The following is a 15,342-nucleotide window of genomic DNA, read 5'->3' as shown; positions in this document are numbered from 1 at the left end:
GCTCTGAGAACTTAACTAGCACTTTGCAGTGTTGCTTTTCTACGAGGGTATAATATTCATCCATAATAAATATGTAGGTAAGGAATTTAAAACACAAAACAAAACAGCAGCAACATACTGCATACGAAAACTTCAGTAAGCAAATAAAACATGCCTCGCTAGAGCTGAGGAAGAAAAAATGGCAAGCTGATATCATCTGCAGTCAGTTATTGAGCAGTAGATGTGTACTTTCACGCTATTTTTTTTTTAACTTTCTTTTTTCTCATTCTCCAGGACAGCTGTACCTTGTGCTTTTCAAAGAATAGGCCTGGAAACACATTGAAAAGGGTCATCACAAGGTTTTTCAGTGAGGGCTGCGGGGAGCTGAGGTCTTCAAGAAATCAAGGCTGTTGTAAGTGCTACCTCTCTGGTGTTTGGACTTTCTGTGCCTGAGTGACTCTAGAAATGCCCCTCTCTGTATTAATAAACCTTCTCAGCAGTGGCAATACAGAGCTGTTTTCGCCAGCATAGCTTGTAGTGGTTCTGGGAATGAAGCGAGCAATCATGGCAAACAGATATTGTTTTTGGTATAATCATCCTCCTAAATCTCTAAGAGTTAGACAGATGAGGAAGCATTCCTTTTCTGAAGGAAAGAAGAAAGTAGAGAGAAAATGGCTTTTGCATTTGGTAGCCTAGAAATCTACCCTATTTCAATTCTAACAAGCTGGTTTGGTGACGTAACGTCCATTAAAAGAAGCTTAAAGTAAAGCTATTTCCAGTTGATTTTAAATTCCATTGGCAACCTTCACCTGTGCTCATTCATAGCTTGGAATAATGATAATGCTCACATTTGACTTGATAGAAAAACAGTTTAATTAGAAAAAAAAAAAAAAAGCAAGAACTTTATATTTGGCTGGTGTTGTTCTGCTGACATGAATGTGAGTTACTCCAAGAGGAATTTTGGGCTCCGGTCCAGAAAAGCAAAAAATGCTTCTTTAAAAACAACTCTAAGGCTGCTCTTCTATAATAGTGAGCTGTTCTGCTAGCTCATTAAAATCTATAGATGATGGAATATATCAGGACCTGGGTAACGGAGTAAGGATCGTTTTTGCTTGAGGTTGGTGGTTTGAATCCTGTCCAGATTAGTAGTGACTGAAAGCTGCAAATCTCCAGGGGTTATTCAGTGACCAACGTGAAATAAGTTGGTGGTCTCATTCCAGTTCCTAGTGGTCAGCTGTGTACATCACAGAAACCACCACTTCACTTGGCATCCTTGCTGAAAGCCTGAACAGACAGAGCAGCAATTGAGCAAGCAGAGAAGGGCACTGAAATGTCCTATACTTTTAGGATTAAGCCTTCCAGGTTGCTGTTGAGAAGGGCTGGTAGTCCTGGTCTGAGGGAGTCTGCATCGCCCTGCACGGGGCTGCTGCTCGGAAAGGAAACTGAATACCAAAGTCTGTCAACTTTGCATCTTTCATGAGCAAGGCATTCACTATTTTAAAATTTAATTTTGATGGGTAGGTTACTTGCCTTGTAGAAACATTTACAGTTCATAAGCTTTAAGTACACATTCTGCCAAAGGTGTGCAGCTGTATCTCATAGCAAATTAAAGGCTAAGAATGCCCATGCTTTTAAAATGGTTTTCGGCTCTAACTGGATGATTTCCAAATAGAAACCTGAGACTAGATTTTTGGCCTTCAGCATCAGAGTATCTGAGAGGCAGTCAGGCCCTTAATATTTAGAACAGAGCTTGAGGCACCCAAAACTCATGGTTGCTCCTGGAAAATTCAGCTTTGAAATGTGTACGAGATCTTTGGATATCTTCTTTCAAGATGACACAGCAATTCGCCTTCGAAAACCCTCAGTCCTGAGGCGAGAGCTATATGGCCATGCAAGGGAGAAACAAGGGTTTGCAGTGACACTGTCACCTCTGGAATTGCTGGAAGCCTGTGGATTCAGACCAGCAGCAGCAGGTGTGCCCAGGCCTATGCACGCAGCAGAAGGAGAGCTGCAGTATATTCATATATTTGCAATGGACACAGCTCCATCCTCTAATTTGGTAATTGTGATGCCTTCACTTAAGTGACCTTGAAGATTTTTCCTTTGCCTTTGTCATGTTAAAGATACCCAGTTCATGTTTGGCTGATGCAGAGCACCAGCAGCTAGGCCAAACCTCAGTGTAAATCTGTGGCAGTCTCTATCAGCAAGATCATCACGATCACACCTAGGGGTTTTATCAGCCGCAGCTGTCGCACTGTTTGCTGGATAAAACATGTTCCTTGAAGCACACGACCAAAATAAACACCCTGGCATCTGCAGCCTTACACACAGCAATCTCTGCTGAAACAGTGGTCTGGATATATCAAAGTCAAGCTGTCAAAAAGTTTTCTTGCGCAGCATGGTTCGAAGTTAACTTTTTAGGCATTTCCTTCAGTATTTTGATACCATTTTCCAGAAGCCCATCTACTGTCACTACTATGTACTGTCACTATTATGATAGCATGTAATGATCTAATGTAGTGCTTTTTAAGAAGCCAGAGAAAGTGCTCTTAGCTAACCAGAGTTTTTAAGATACAGTGGGTCAGGTACAAACATTAGCAAAAAAATTTAGAGTGTTTTGCCTCTTCAGATGCCCGTGTGCGTCTGTGCAAAGGAGCTGAACCAGTGCTATGGGAATGATCCATAGATGTGATGTTTCAGCACAAGACCTACACATACATATATATAAATATAGCTCAATGTTGCAACTTTAAGAAATCTTTTGGGATGATTTATGTGAACCATTCCAGTATGCTCAGCAAGAATGATCTTGCTCCCTGCTATGTTTTATTCTAATGCTCTGTGCTGCTTTCTGAGAGCAGTCCGCTCACACTTCAGTTCTTACATATATCCTTTTTGTGCCCTTTGGGCATCCAACAGGAGGTTTTGATCTGAAAACCAAATATAATAAATAAGAACCTAAAGTAGATAGAGAAAATCTGAGGTCTTTCAGAACTTCCTTTCAAGTACGAATCCAAAACTAGTTGTGGTTTAGTTTTGTCACGGGAAAGGGAAAACAAGAAGACTGAGGTTTGGCCGAGCACAAAACACAGCTATTTTGAAAGATATGCATATTTGGGAAATGCATTGACTAAAAATAAGAAAACCAGGACTTGTGTACAAAGAAATGAAACAAACCTTCAGTAAAAAAGAAGGAAGAACCTGAGAACCTGAACAAGTTTTGCCCATGTATATGATCTGTTAGTGCTACTTTTTGTTGAGAGTGGTTGAAACTGAAATTATCTTCTCTTTAGAGGCTTGGTCAGACAGTATCGTGTCTGACACCATGCTTTTATGCTGTACTGCCTTAATTGTATCTTTAAGTCTCCCAGTACTGTGTAAAAAATCACAGGGCATTTATCTCCATCCTTAGAAAGGGAAACAGAAATATTCCTTCTTTCCAGATAGAGCACCGAGGCAGAAACAGGGCCACGGACAGGTGCAATGATACAGTTAGCTTGTATTTATTGACCAAAGTTCCCCGTTTTGTGGGTGAGTTCTCTGAACACTTGCAGAGGTGAACTACAGTCATGTTTAAAAACAGTAAGCCCCTCTACGTCAGGTTTTGAATGAGAGGCTGAGAGCTGTGGATCCCAGGTAGATGGCAGAACCTCCCTGCAGCCTCAATGACAAAATAAATTTTAGATGTGTTACTGCACTCAGCCTTTCCTACAGACCAGCTATGGGCAGCTGCATGTACAACGTTGAATTCAGGCCACTCAGCCTGCTGGCCATTACGGATCCCCATCTGCCACACACTTTGCTGGTGAATCAGATCAATATTTGCACACTCTTTCATAAAGTCCTGGGGCTAAGAGTCCTGGGTTCCTTTCCTGGGTCTGCAAGCACGGACTTGCCTTTTGGTTAGAGCTTTGGCCCAAAGAGATGTGGTGGTAAATTAAGATTGGATCTGCCCAAGGAGAGGGTTCCAACATGAGCTCTGTCAAGTCTCACCTCTCTGTAGAGTATGTGAGTTGTTACTCCTTAAGGCAGGAATATATGAAGTCAGGCATTAATATTTGCATGAGAAAGCTGTAACTGACTGTAAGGTAGTCCATGATCTCATATATATATATAAAAATAGAGGTAAGTTTCATTGTGTTCTCGCTTTGCCCCTGCTTAGCAGCTAGCCTTTCTGTTTTGTGTGCCACACATTTAGGGAGAACTTGGTGACGCTTATTTAGGTTGTCAGAAACTAAATATAACCAAGAGAATATGAAAGAGCATACACTGGGTCATAGCTTCAAGAGCACCTGAAAAAAAAGCATGCTGTCCTTCATTACAGAGCACACAGGTTATAGGCAAAATACAGCTATTCTGAGACTGCTCAATGAAACACACACAACCTGAGCACAAAGCAAGTATTCCATTCAACCTGTGAGTGCTTGTGAAATTTATTTTTCTGCCAGCTTTTACAGTCCACAGCCTTCTCATTCAATCTTGAATAATAGCTTTGAATTGAGCTGTAAAAGCTTCCGAAGTTTGAAGTCTCTTGACAAGTTAATTTAGCTGTATGGTAAAAAGTTTTTCCCCCAGATAGAATAAAGCCATCATATCATGAATGTAGTAGTCATCCAAGGGAAAGAAAACACCATTAGGATTAGAAATGATGGGCTTTATGGAGATAGTTTGTGGTTTAGTGTAATCTACTATCAATATTTCAGTAGAAAAATATTCTACTCATCATTCAGCTGGAAGTCAATATCTTCACTTAAAACCAACACCCAGGGGCCAGACTGTCTATATTTTTTATTGAAAAGTAACTTGTTGCTTTTTGTCATTTTTATTTTTTTTAACATTTATTCCTATTTTAATTGCCTTTTTTTTTTTGCCCTGTATCATGGATGATGTCTTTCTTTTTATTTTTCTTTTTCTTTCCTTTTTTTCCCCTGCTTAAAAGAGATGGGATAGAAAAATGAATTAATATTTTCTTTAAGGCTCCCATTATAGACACACACACACACACACACACACTTTTTCTCAGCAGCTGCCATGATTGCAAATTGAAGGAATTAAACATTTTTATCTTCCATAAAACAATAATATAGTAATATTGCATACATATAAATATTAAATGCATATAATTAAAATATTATTTTCCTTTCCATATTAAGAATTATGAAAATCATTGGTAAATGATTGATAAAATAAGTGTATACAGCAACTATTATGACCTCAGCTTCACCAAGTTACGCATTAATTTTAGGCCTATGTCATTTTTCAGTTTAATCAAGAGGGAAGACAACATTGTTGTTAAATCTTTGGGACAGCAGCTTATAACAGCTGTAGAACATTTTCCCTCTCCTCTCTTATATAATATAGCTGAGAGTTTAGATGTAACTGCTAAATACTTTTAAAAACTAGAATGATTTGTTCAAATAACGTTTTAGCATGGAAACATTTTATGTTTATTGTAGTTAGGATAAAGTGACTGCCATAATAACCACAGAATAGTTGGGGCAGGAAGGGACCTCTGTCCTTCAGCGTTCAGCCACCTCAATGAAGAAATGTTTTCTTGTGTTCCAGTGGAATTCCCTCAGCACTGGCCATGAGTCTGGCCTCATCCTCTTGACCCCCTCCCTCCAGATATTTATAAACATCTTCAAGTTCCTCCCTTAGTTTCTCCACTTCAGGCTAAGCTCTCTCGGCCTTTCCTCATAGGAGAGACTCCAGCCCAGGTCACCACTGACCTTCTTGGCCACAAGAGCACACTGTTGCTGTGTGGTCAACTTGCTGCTGACCACAGCAGGGTCCTTCTCTACAGGTGTTTGCCAGCCGGTTTTCAGGTCACCTCAGGGACCATTTAAACTAGCCCGTACTGTATCAGCTTGTTTATGGGGAGTTATGGAAGACAATGCCAAAAACCCAGCTAAAATCAAGGTAAATGGCATCTCTGGCTCTCCCCTCACCCACCAGCCAGTCCTTCCTGCATGCCAGCTTGCTTAGCGTGATATCCCCTCCCTGAAGCTGCACTGAGCACCTCCTTGTCCTTCATATCCCTGGAAATAGTGTCCAGGATTAGTTGCTCCCTCGCTTTCCCATGGACTGAGGTAAGGATGACAAGCCTGTAGCTTCCCTGATTCCCCTTGCTGTTCTTGAAGACAGGGGTGACATCTGCTCTCTTCCAGCCCCAGGAAGCTCTCCCAGTCACCATGATTTTTCAGAGATAAACAAGAGTGATACATAGGATATATATATTATATTTAATGTTTAAACATGAAAGGAGAGAAAAAGTTACCTTTTGACCTTAACTTTGACTTTTTGTCCTTATTATTATTTTTTTAAGTGACAGACAAGGGCTCGAGTTTGTCCAAGACAACAGCAATAACTTGTTTCTTAGAGACTGGCTCTAATGCTTCAGATTTAAGCTTTTTAGTACTTGAGTGATGAAGACTTGATGAAGTGTTGGGTCTGCAGACAAGCTGGAAAAATTGCTTCTGGAGCCAAATACAGGCTTCTCCGGCCTCGGCAAGCACTCCCTTAAGTGGAAGAGAACCACCTTGTTCCTCTTTATAGCTCACATTAAGCCAGACAGAATTGCTCTGCATAGAAGATGGATTTCACAGCCTAGCAAAAGAAAAGAAAAATCTTCTACTGCCTGAGGCATTCTACAGAGATACAGGAAAGAGTCCCAGATGAAGCAAAATTCACTAGGATAAAACAAAGGTAGGTAGGTCAGAAGGGAAATGCAAGAATAGGGCGATGGGAAATGAGCATTCTGTTCAATTAAAGATGTGTTTTAAAGCTGCTCTTTCTGATGGCTGAAAGGAGTAAATAAGTGATGATCTATGAAGGATGTAGAAGAAAGGGAGTGACAGGAAGGTAAAGAAGGGTGCCTGGAGAAACATCAAGAGAGAGCAATGATGGCAACCAAGAGCACAAGGAAAATAAGAAAGCAGTCAGCCCGAACTGATGCCTAGGCTTGACCTTCTTGTGTAAAGAAACTGCTTGGTGTAGGAAGTCGTCTTCAATGGTTAGGCTGTAGGAGAAGTTCCCACCGCGTTTCTCCCTAACTTCCTTCTCCTCTTTCCAGCCCGGGTGGTGGTGGAAGAGGAGAATTAGTATGGAAAGCTGAGGTACATTTTTTTCGTGTTTTTTTTTTTTTTTTTTTTCCCCAACTTTCACCAGGTCCATGTGACAGGGAAGGGAAATGAGCTGGAATGTTGTGATGGCTGTTTCCTGCTTAAGAACATCCAGAAAAAAATTGAACCATTTTTGACGAATGAGAAGTAGAGTTCAGCTAAAGATGAGGTGGAGGTGGGCGGGAAGCTCTGTCACTGCATTTTATTTAAGTCTTTATGAATTAGCTCTGCCAATTTTTTTTTTCTTCAGATGGCTTTTGAGTAAACTTTTTAGCTATAATTACAGCAAAAACAGACTACTCTATATACAGTTGGATTTAACATATAGGAAGAATTCTTTTCATGTTAATGTTTGAGGTTTAATTTATATGAACAATGACAAGGTTTAATTTTCTGTCATTATGCACAGGTTAGCCTAGACTGGATATTAATAGATATACATATTCACACCCACCACCACCAGTACTGCATCAATCAAATTTTGAAGATAAAACTTACACTCCATGGCAACTTTTAGGATATAATTTTCCTTTCTTCTTTCATCTTTTTAAGTTACTTGAGCAATGCAGAAGGCAAGAACTGCAGCCAGGCAGCCGTTTCCTGAGTTTGGAGGCAACAGACTGGGTCTACAGCACAGCATGTGATTCTTAACAAAAATGGTATGGACAAAGGGGAGAAGGGGTGAGTACCTTTGGGCTCCACTATGTTGAGATGCTGAAATGGCCACTTAGGCAATGGGTTTGCTGCAATTTATGTTGGTCACCACATGGTACCAGAAATAGGGAGATGTCAGAGTGGGAACAGCCACTGGGTGCCCACACGTTGCTCCTACATCAAGCACTGATCGTGGGATCCACAGGGGAACTTTCTACATAATGTTACGTTGGCAGCTTCTAGTCCCGAAGCACTTACACCCGTATGTCTCTTGGCACTTAAAAAATAATTTAGAAGTGTATTTACACACACATATATATATATATATATATATACACGTGAGCAAGCAAACTGGCCCAGAATAAAGATAGCAGAACAACCATACGAGGAAGCCTAAAACCTCACCAACCAAAGAATAACAAACAAACAAGCCCACAAGCCAATATAACCTAAAAATGAAACAAAAAGGGCTTCAGCTTCATGCAAAAGTGGTGCTCTTCATGCCAGCAGTGTTCTTATGGGTATGTTAAAGGGAGAATATTCAGACTTTCTCCAAGACAGGCTACGTTGCTCATTTTGTCAAGCTTAGGATAACTGAAAGTTATTGTCTGTTGTAAGTTAACTCAAATAACGTAGTATCTTAATAAGACCAAACTGGGAAACTTAAGTTAATGGGATGCTCTTGTTGATGGAAGTGTCAGACTAATTCCGACCTCTGCCAAGATATGAGCGTGTTGTTCACTGCAAGGGGGGGGGGGGGGGAACCCGAAAAAGCAATTGCATGGGTCAAATCAATCTGGCAAGGATTTTTAGATGGGTCGCCCTTTAGAGTGGCACTGTAGTTAAACATCTCAAAAGAAAGTTGTGTTTTTACACTACAGCATCTAGGCAGATTTTCAAGGAGGGGCAAAGTTGTTAGCAATTCCTTTCAGGTCTCAAGATTTTACGTAAATCCAGATGGCTGAACTACAGGCGCTCACTTTTCTTAATGGAAAAATCTGGAAGTTTTTAAAACAATTTAGCAAGAGCCAATTAATCAAAACTACCACAAGTGTGCTGGGCTGGCTGCGCATGGAAAGCTACATTTGGTATCGTCTCAGTCCAGGATTTGGAGAAACTCCTGAAAGCCAAGCAGGAAGGCCTGCGCACTTAATGGGTGATGCCTGTGGCGCAGTGACCGCGCTCACTGTCTGCCACAAGACGTGTGAAAGTCCATCACTGTGCCCGTGCTTTGCAGCATTAACTCCTTTAACGCTGTGTAATCCAAGGGCTCCACCTGTGTGAGGCCCAGGATCTCTCTGGCCGCTGTGCGTGCACGCCAGAGGAGCGTTCAAACCATGGCCTTCAACTCAGAGAGAAAGCACATGAATAAAAAAGTCTTGAAATCGTGATGTTTGATGATACCCCTAGCTTGACCTGCCTACCCATTCCTCATGTATCTCAAGCAGGAAGCTCTAGTCAAGCCCAAGGGTGTCCATCAGCTGAGCTCTGTGGCACAGGCAGTAGCTGCTGGCGTTTTTGCTTCCTATGGTATGCAGTGTTTGTACCACGTCGTCCTACTTTCGGGCATTGTGCTCAGCAGAGGTAACAGCGACCTGGAAGTTGTGCCAGCCATGGGCTTGGTCAATCAAGGAACTGCAGCTAGAGAAGATTTGACAATTCACTGGGGTAATTCTTTAGAAAATAGAAAAATCAATCTGATCTTGAATGGGTTGCTAGGAAAGTCTGCTAGAGACAAGGACGTGGAGCACGAAACTATTCCTGTTTGTTAGTCTAGGCGATTCGGGCAAATGTTTCCTTCTTGAACTGTGCTCTCCCCTTTTTATTTTTTATATCCTGAAATAGTGTTTCAGCAGTCTGGTACCAAAAGTGGTGTATTTACAGCCATATTCCACAGATGGATTTAAAGCAGAGCACTAAAAAAAGCACTTTAAGAGTAGGATGCTGGATGAAAAGATTGGACAGAAAAGTTTTATATTCCACTAAAATATTGCATATCTTTCACGTATTTTCTATGGTACTACTGAATAATCCATCTCTGTTTATATCCAGAGAATCAAACACCCATAGTTTCAGGTATGTCAAACTACTTAAGGAAGGAAGGAAGACAAAAGATGGTGTAGCTTGTTAAAGGGAGATGAAGAAGAATTAACTATAAAAGCACGTGATAGCTACAGTAGCTTCTGTGCTAGCTCTGTCCCCAGTGTCATGTTTCTCAGAGCCAGACTGATCTAGATTCATTTTTGCCTTGTTACTTATTGCTATTTTTCCGCATGTTACTGCAGGATAAAAGCTCAAGGATCCCTAACGTTTGCCCAGCAGCACTTGGCTTGACCAGAGGTGGCGGAAACTCCCCTATGTACGCTTGGCGCCCCGCACAAAAGCGGGAGATGTCATGACGGGGACTTTGCTGCCGTGCTCGGGGATGCCTCGGCCTCAGGAAGGCTGTCGTGACACCGGGGCGGGGGGGTGCGAATCGCGACATGACGGAGCGGGCGCCGACCCGCGAGGCCGGGCCCGGCGGGCCCCTCAGCGCCGCGGGCTCGCGCCGTCGCCTAGGCGACGGGCCGGGAGCCACGCGGGGCAGCAAGGCGTGGCCTGATTGGCTCCCCCCGCGGCGGCACGCGCGGCCTGGCCCCGCCCCCAGCTCCCCCCGTTCCCCCCCACCCGCCCAGCGGGCGCGGGGGAGCCGCGGCTATAAATAAACCGCGCGCGCTGATTGGCCGGCGCGGGAGAAGGATGGTCGCACCACGTGACTGCTCCATCAAGGGAAAAAAAAAAAAATTCCAAGATGGCGGATCCGCTCGCGGGCTGAGCTCCTCGGTGGCGCGCGCGCCGCGGTGTCCGCGCCGGGCCGAGACCCCCGCGCCGCCGCTCGCCGCCTCGCACCAGGACACGCAGGTCAGTGCGCGCCTCCCGCCGCCGTCCCGCGCCGCCCGCGCTGCCGTGGCCGCCGCGCGCGCGGCCCCTTTAAGGCCGCGAGGTTTTTCTGCGCGCCGCCGCGCGCTCTTAAAGGCGCCGCCGCCGCGCGGGGCTGTTCGGCCGCTGCGCCGCGGGCGCGCGGCGTCGCGGAGGGAGGAGACGGGCAGCCGCGAGCGCCAATGGGCGCGCGCCGGCGGGCGCGCTCGAGCCGCTCGGCGGCCGCTCATTGGCCTCAGCGGCGCGGCGGGGGCGGGGCGAGGCGAGGCGGGCGCCCATTGAGCGCGCCGCGGCTCCCGCCGCTCGCGTTTTTGTGAATGAGGCGGGGGGCGGGGGGGGCGCTGGCCCCGCCCCCGCGGCGGCGCCGCTCGCCCCGCCCCGCCCGGTGGCTCCTCCCCGCCGGGCGAGCAGCGGCACCGCCGCCTCGGAGCTGCGCGGGGCTCGGCGGGGCGATGCGCGCGGCGGTGAGTGCGCGCGGGGGACGCGGCGAGCGGCGGCCCCGCTCCCCGCCGCGGGGAAGGGCGCCCGGGCCGGCCCCGAGCAAACCGTGCGGATCTGTTTATTTATAGCTATGATAGGAAGCCGCGGTCCCCCCGCGCCTTTGCAGGCGGGCGGTGCGAAATGACAGGTCTTGGGGCGGCCTGGACGTGCGAGCCTTTATTCATTTACTCCGTATTTATTATTTATTTTCACCTATTTACTGGATTCCCCGCGTGCCTTCGCGCTCCCCCCCCCCCTCCCCGCGCGCGGGGCCGGCTCGTGCAGCGACCCTCGCGCCGCGGCTCGTCAGAAACACGCGTGGGTGCCGCGCGCTGGGCGAGGGGAGGGGAGGTGCTGCCGGTTTTGCTGCAGGGATCTGTCAGCGAGGATGCTGCGCGAGCCCGGGCTGCTCCCGCGCGTCCCCGCGCGCGGGTGCCTTGGCGTAAGGGTCGCCCCGCGTCGGCAGCCCTCGCGCGAGGCCGCGGCGGCTCTTCCTGCTCCTCGGAATCCTGCCGGGTTGTTTGCTGGCTTGCCTGTAGCCTGCCTCTTGCAGGAGAAGATTTGCATAAATTAGGCTTGTTGCTGGAAAAGGGAAGAATTTGCTCTCAGGCTATAGGCGACTGTGGGGTTGAAGTCACTGCTAATGTTGCAGACTGGGTTATAAGTCTCGAATTTTTCCTAGAAAAACAAGTGGGATCTGTATTGGGGTGAGTGGGTAAAGGATGTGAAAGTCACGTATGAATCTGGAATTGGGGGATGCAGTTCGACACAGGGAGGGGGGATATAAGTGCCATGCACAGATGGTGGTGGAAGAGGGCTCTCCATTTATCCCCAGTGGGGGCATCCAGGCAGCTTCATTTTGTGCTCACGTTACCCCCAGCTGTGTCTCGTGCCTCCGTCATCTTCCTTGCTGGCCTCCTAAATCCCACATTGCTCTTCTGGCTCTCTGTGCTGAAGTGGACTCCACCATTGAACGAATAATATTTTTTGCCAATGCGTTTTGATTTACTGGTATTATGGACTGTCAATAAATGCAGCTTGTGCTATACTCGGTACTGTCAAAGTGCTTTTAGTTAGTGCCAGAAACTACCTGAAGTTAATTATCTGAATGTGGCTTTTTTTTTTTTCTTTTCTTCAGCGACACTTTTAAAAGCTAAGGAACTATGAAGTTTATATAATAATCTGGTTCTTGGCAGGCTTTCTTTTTCTCTCTTTTTTTTTTTATGGGTAATATGATCTGTCACTGTGCTGAGTTTTAATAGTTTCTGATGTTTTCATCGCTCCCTTGTAGCTTTTTCAGCCCAAAAGCTCCAGTTCTTGCTCCGCTCTTCTGAAAGAGTTAAGAGGCCATTGAATTAAGAAACCTCAGCTGCTTGTATACAAATATACAGCAATTACAAGGCAACCAAGTTATTGCAGAAATCCTACTGTAACCATGGCAACGTGCTCACTCAATTACATTTGGAAATGTGAAATGCCACCCAGTTAGAAAGAGTAAGTTTTAGCAAATGCAGATTTCTCATTTAAACCAAAATGTGTAAGACGCAACTTTCCAGATTAGATGCTTTCCTCATCACTGGACGAGGTGTTTGAGCATTTGTGTCTCGCAGATTTCCTTAGCTAATATAAGCTGTCCTCTCAGTTGTCTGAATTCTTAGGATTTATCCCTTGGGATTTAGTTTTTGATTCAGGACCTGGCTTTAGAAGAAGGGCAGGGAGGGACCTCAGCAACTGTAGCTTAGGCCAACATGAGATGTATTTTGAAAGCTACCTCAGGAGAACTTCCATTTCTTTAATGGGATAGAGGTATAAAAGAGAAGCATACACGTGGAATGAAAGCTTTTATTCTCTTTTTGGGGAAAAAAAACCTTGTTTGGAAGCTTGTGTGCGTGGAGAGTGAGATCTTTAACAGGCTGTTGTAAAGTGGAAGCGGCTTGGTGGGTCTGAGCTGCAGAACTTAATATCATCACTAAGAAAAAGCCATGATAAAGTCCTTGAGAAGCCTAAGGAGTATCCATCAGCCCACGTTTAGGAGATGACAGCTTCTGTTCACTAAGTTCTTCATATGTGGTGCATGCGAACTCATAAGTGGAGATAAATTTAATTTGCTGCTTGCCTTTTAGTAGTGAATTACTAGCAAAAAGGATAAAATGGGAACACTGGTCTCTCGCAAAGGCTGATCTTTGCATTGGTCAAGAGGCAGTTTTCTGCTTTGCTGATCTCATGCTTCATCATGAATGTCTTTCCATTAGCACAGAAAGCAAAAAAAAAGTATAGTCTTCTTTTTTTTTTTTTAATTCTTAAAACTGGGAATGGTTTGTTTGCACACACCCGTGGAATAAGCTACCTGCTTAGAAGAGCCGTAGCTGGAGGTACTTAGGTGGACCCAGCTGCAGCTGGGGTGACTTGGAGTGCGTTTTGCCCCAGCCTCAGGGCTGGAGCTCGAGGCGCCCTGCAGAACCCGTGCTATTTGCACAGCAGTAGGTTTGCAGGTCTCCTCGACCTGGGCTGCGCTGCAGATGATTTTGGAAGGCATCTCTACTCGACCTGTCAGGTCTTGTTATCCTCACCGTGAGCGAATTGTTTGTGTTTCGTGTTGCTTGAAGACTCTGGAAAAGCAGCAGCTTGCGCGGGTCTGGCCGAGGGCTCCCGTGGTGTCCTGGTCTGAACGTGCTCCTCTTCCTCCGTTTCACCTGGCCGCACCAGGGCAGAGGTGGGAGCATCGATGGCCCAAAGCGTGGGACGGATCCTCAGTCATCAGCATTAACTCCTGTCTTGAACACACGGAGACGACTTGAATCACGTCTTTCTAGCACACGAACGTACCCAAACACGCTTAATTCCAAGAGCTTAGACTCAAACCTTCTGCCGAATACGTAGTGCTTGATGGAGCTGAATGCTTTAGGTCCAATTTTTGTCACCTTCTGGAGCTGAGCAAACTAAGAATGAACAAGACCTTTTACAATAGGCTGTTCACAAATGCTACTTACCTAATAGTTTATGATAAAAGAAGTCAGTAACTATAGTGTCGCTCATGACTTGTTGCATGGCCTTCCCTCAAGGAGGAGGACAAGCTGATGATTTGGTGAGGGATGCTCAGGCTCTTGCTGTGCTGAATGCTGTGCACGCTCCCTGGAAAGCTGGTGCTCTTCATTTTTGGCCCTTCGGGCTTCCTTGAAGCTTTCCTTGAATGCCCGTGTGCCGCGCCGCAGCCAGGCCCGCGGCCGCAGCGCGCCGTCCTCGCGGTCCCTCCAGCGCCGCGCCGCCCCTCGCGTTACGGGCACAGGTATCTCCTCGGAGCGGTGCCGCTGTCGCCTTTGAAAACCTGGGTGCTTTTCACCTGGCCTCGCCAGCTTTATTTTGGGGCTGAAACATTCCTTTGGTGGCATGTCCTATTCCAGGTAAAGTTGATTATGGCAATATGGGTACTTGTATTTGCTGGAAATCCAGTTATACTGGGAAGAGCAAAATAACTGAAAAAACCCTTGACTTTGTATTTTTACTTCTTTTGTTTCTAGGTTTCAGTGCATAGGGTAATATTGACCGGAATGGTCTATTTGCTGAATAGGATTTGCTGCTAGCTAGCTCCAAGCTGCAGAGCTAGTCACAGACCATAAGGAAGTGTTAATTGAATAGTTTTTGGACAGTGGTAACAACGTTAATTTAAAAATTTGCCAGATATTCTTGACCTTTGCTGCTGGCTACTGCTTTGGTCTCATCTTCAGCTCCCTCCCTCTTCGGAGTTGCCTGCAGCCTGTTTCCAGTTATCCTGTAGCTTTTCTGTGCTCTTCCTTTTCAGTCCTGCCGCCCAGTCTGCAAGGTTAGAAGCTGGTTTAAAATTTTATCAGACCCCTGCTGGAGTCCTTTGAACTTAAAATACTGTAGAAACATGTATTTTTGGACAGAGAAGCCGACAGGATGTGTGTGTCTCTAATTGGAAATTATTCTTCTGTTTTGAGTCCCCTTCCCTCATGCACAGCCCCTGTGTTCTGGTGTCCCTTTGCCTCCCGTTTCCCCGCGCTCTGAGCCTACCAGTGCTCCGTGGCAAGGAAGGGAGCCTGGTTCTGCTCCAGTGCTGGCTGCTCCAAAAGACCGTGAGGGCTGGGGAAGAAAACTGGAAACGTGTGGGTTGGCCTCAAATGGTGTAAGCCGAGAAATAGCAGAAATACTGAAGCTGTGTACTTCAATA

At 45.7% G+C, this 15,342-nt stretch overlaps 1 protein-coding gene across 3 annotated transcripts in view; it reads left to right on the top strand.

The window, feature by feature from the left end:
- The first annotated feature begins 11,101 nt into the window (after positions 1-11,101).
- Positions 11,102-15,342, top strand: part of HDAC4 (histone deacetylase 4) — a 211,375-nt gene continuing 207,134 nt past the window's right edge. For all 3 annotated transcript variants that reach the window (XM_088526970.1, XM_088526972.1, XM_088526969.1), the window contains exon 1: positions 11,102-11,137. The gene's annotated coding sequence lies outside the window, so the exon portion shown is untranslated. The remainder of the gene's footprint in view (positions 11,138-15,342) is intronic.

Source organism: Tinamus guttatus, unplaced genomic scaffold (assembly GCF_059628265.1).
Source record: "Tinamus guttatus ecotype Peru unplaced genomic scaffold, ASM5962826v1 Tinamus_guttatus_pri_ptg000260l, whole genome shotgun sequence".
NCBI lineage: Eukaryota > Metazoa > Chordata > Aves > Tinamiformes > Tinamidae > Tinamus > Tinamus guttatus.
Note: the sequence above shows the minus strand (reverse complement) of the source record. Positions and strands in the feature narration are given on the sequence as shown.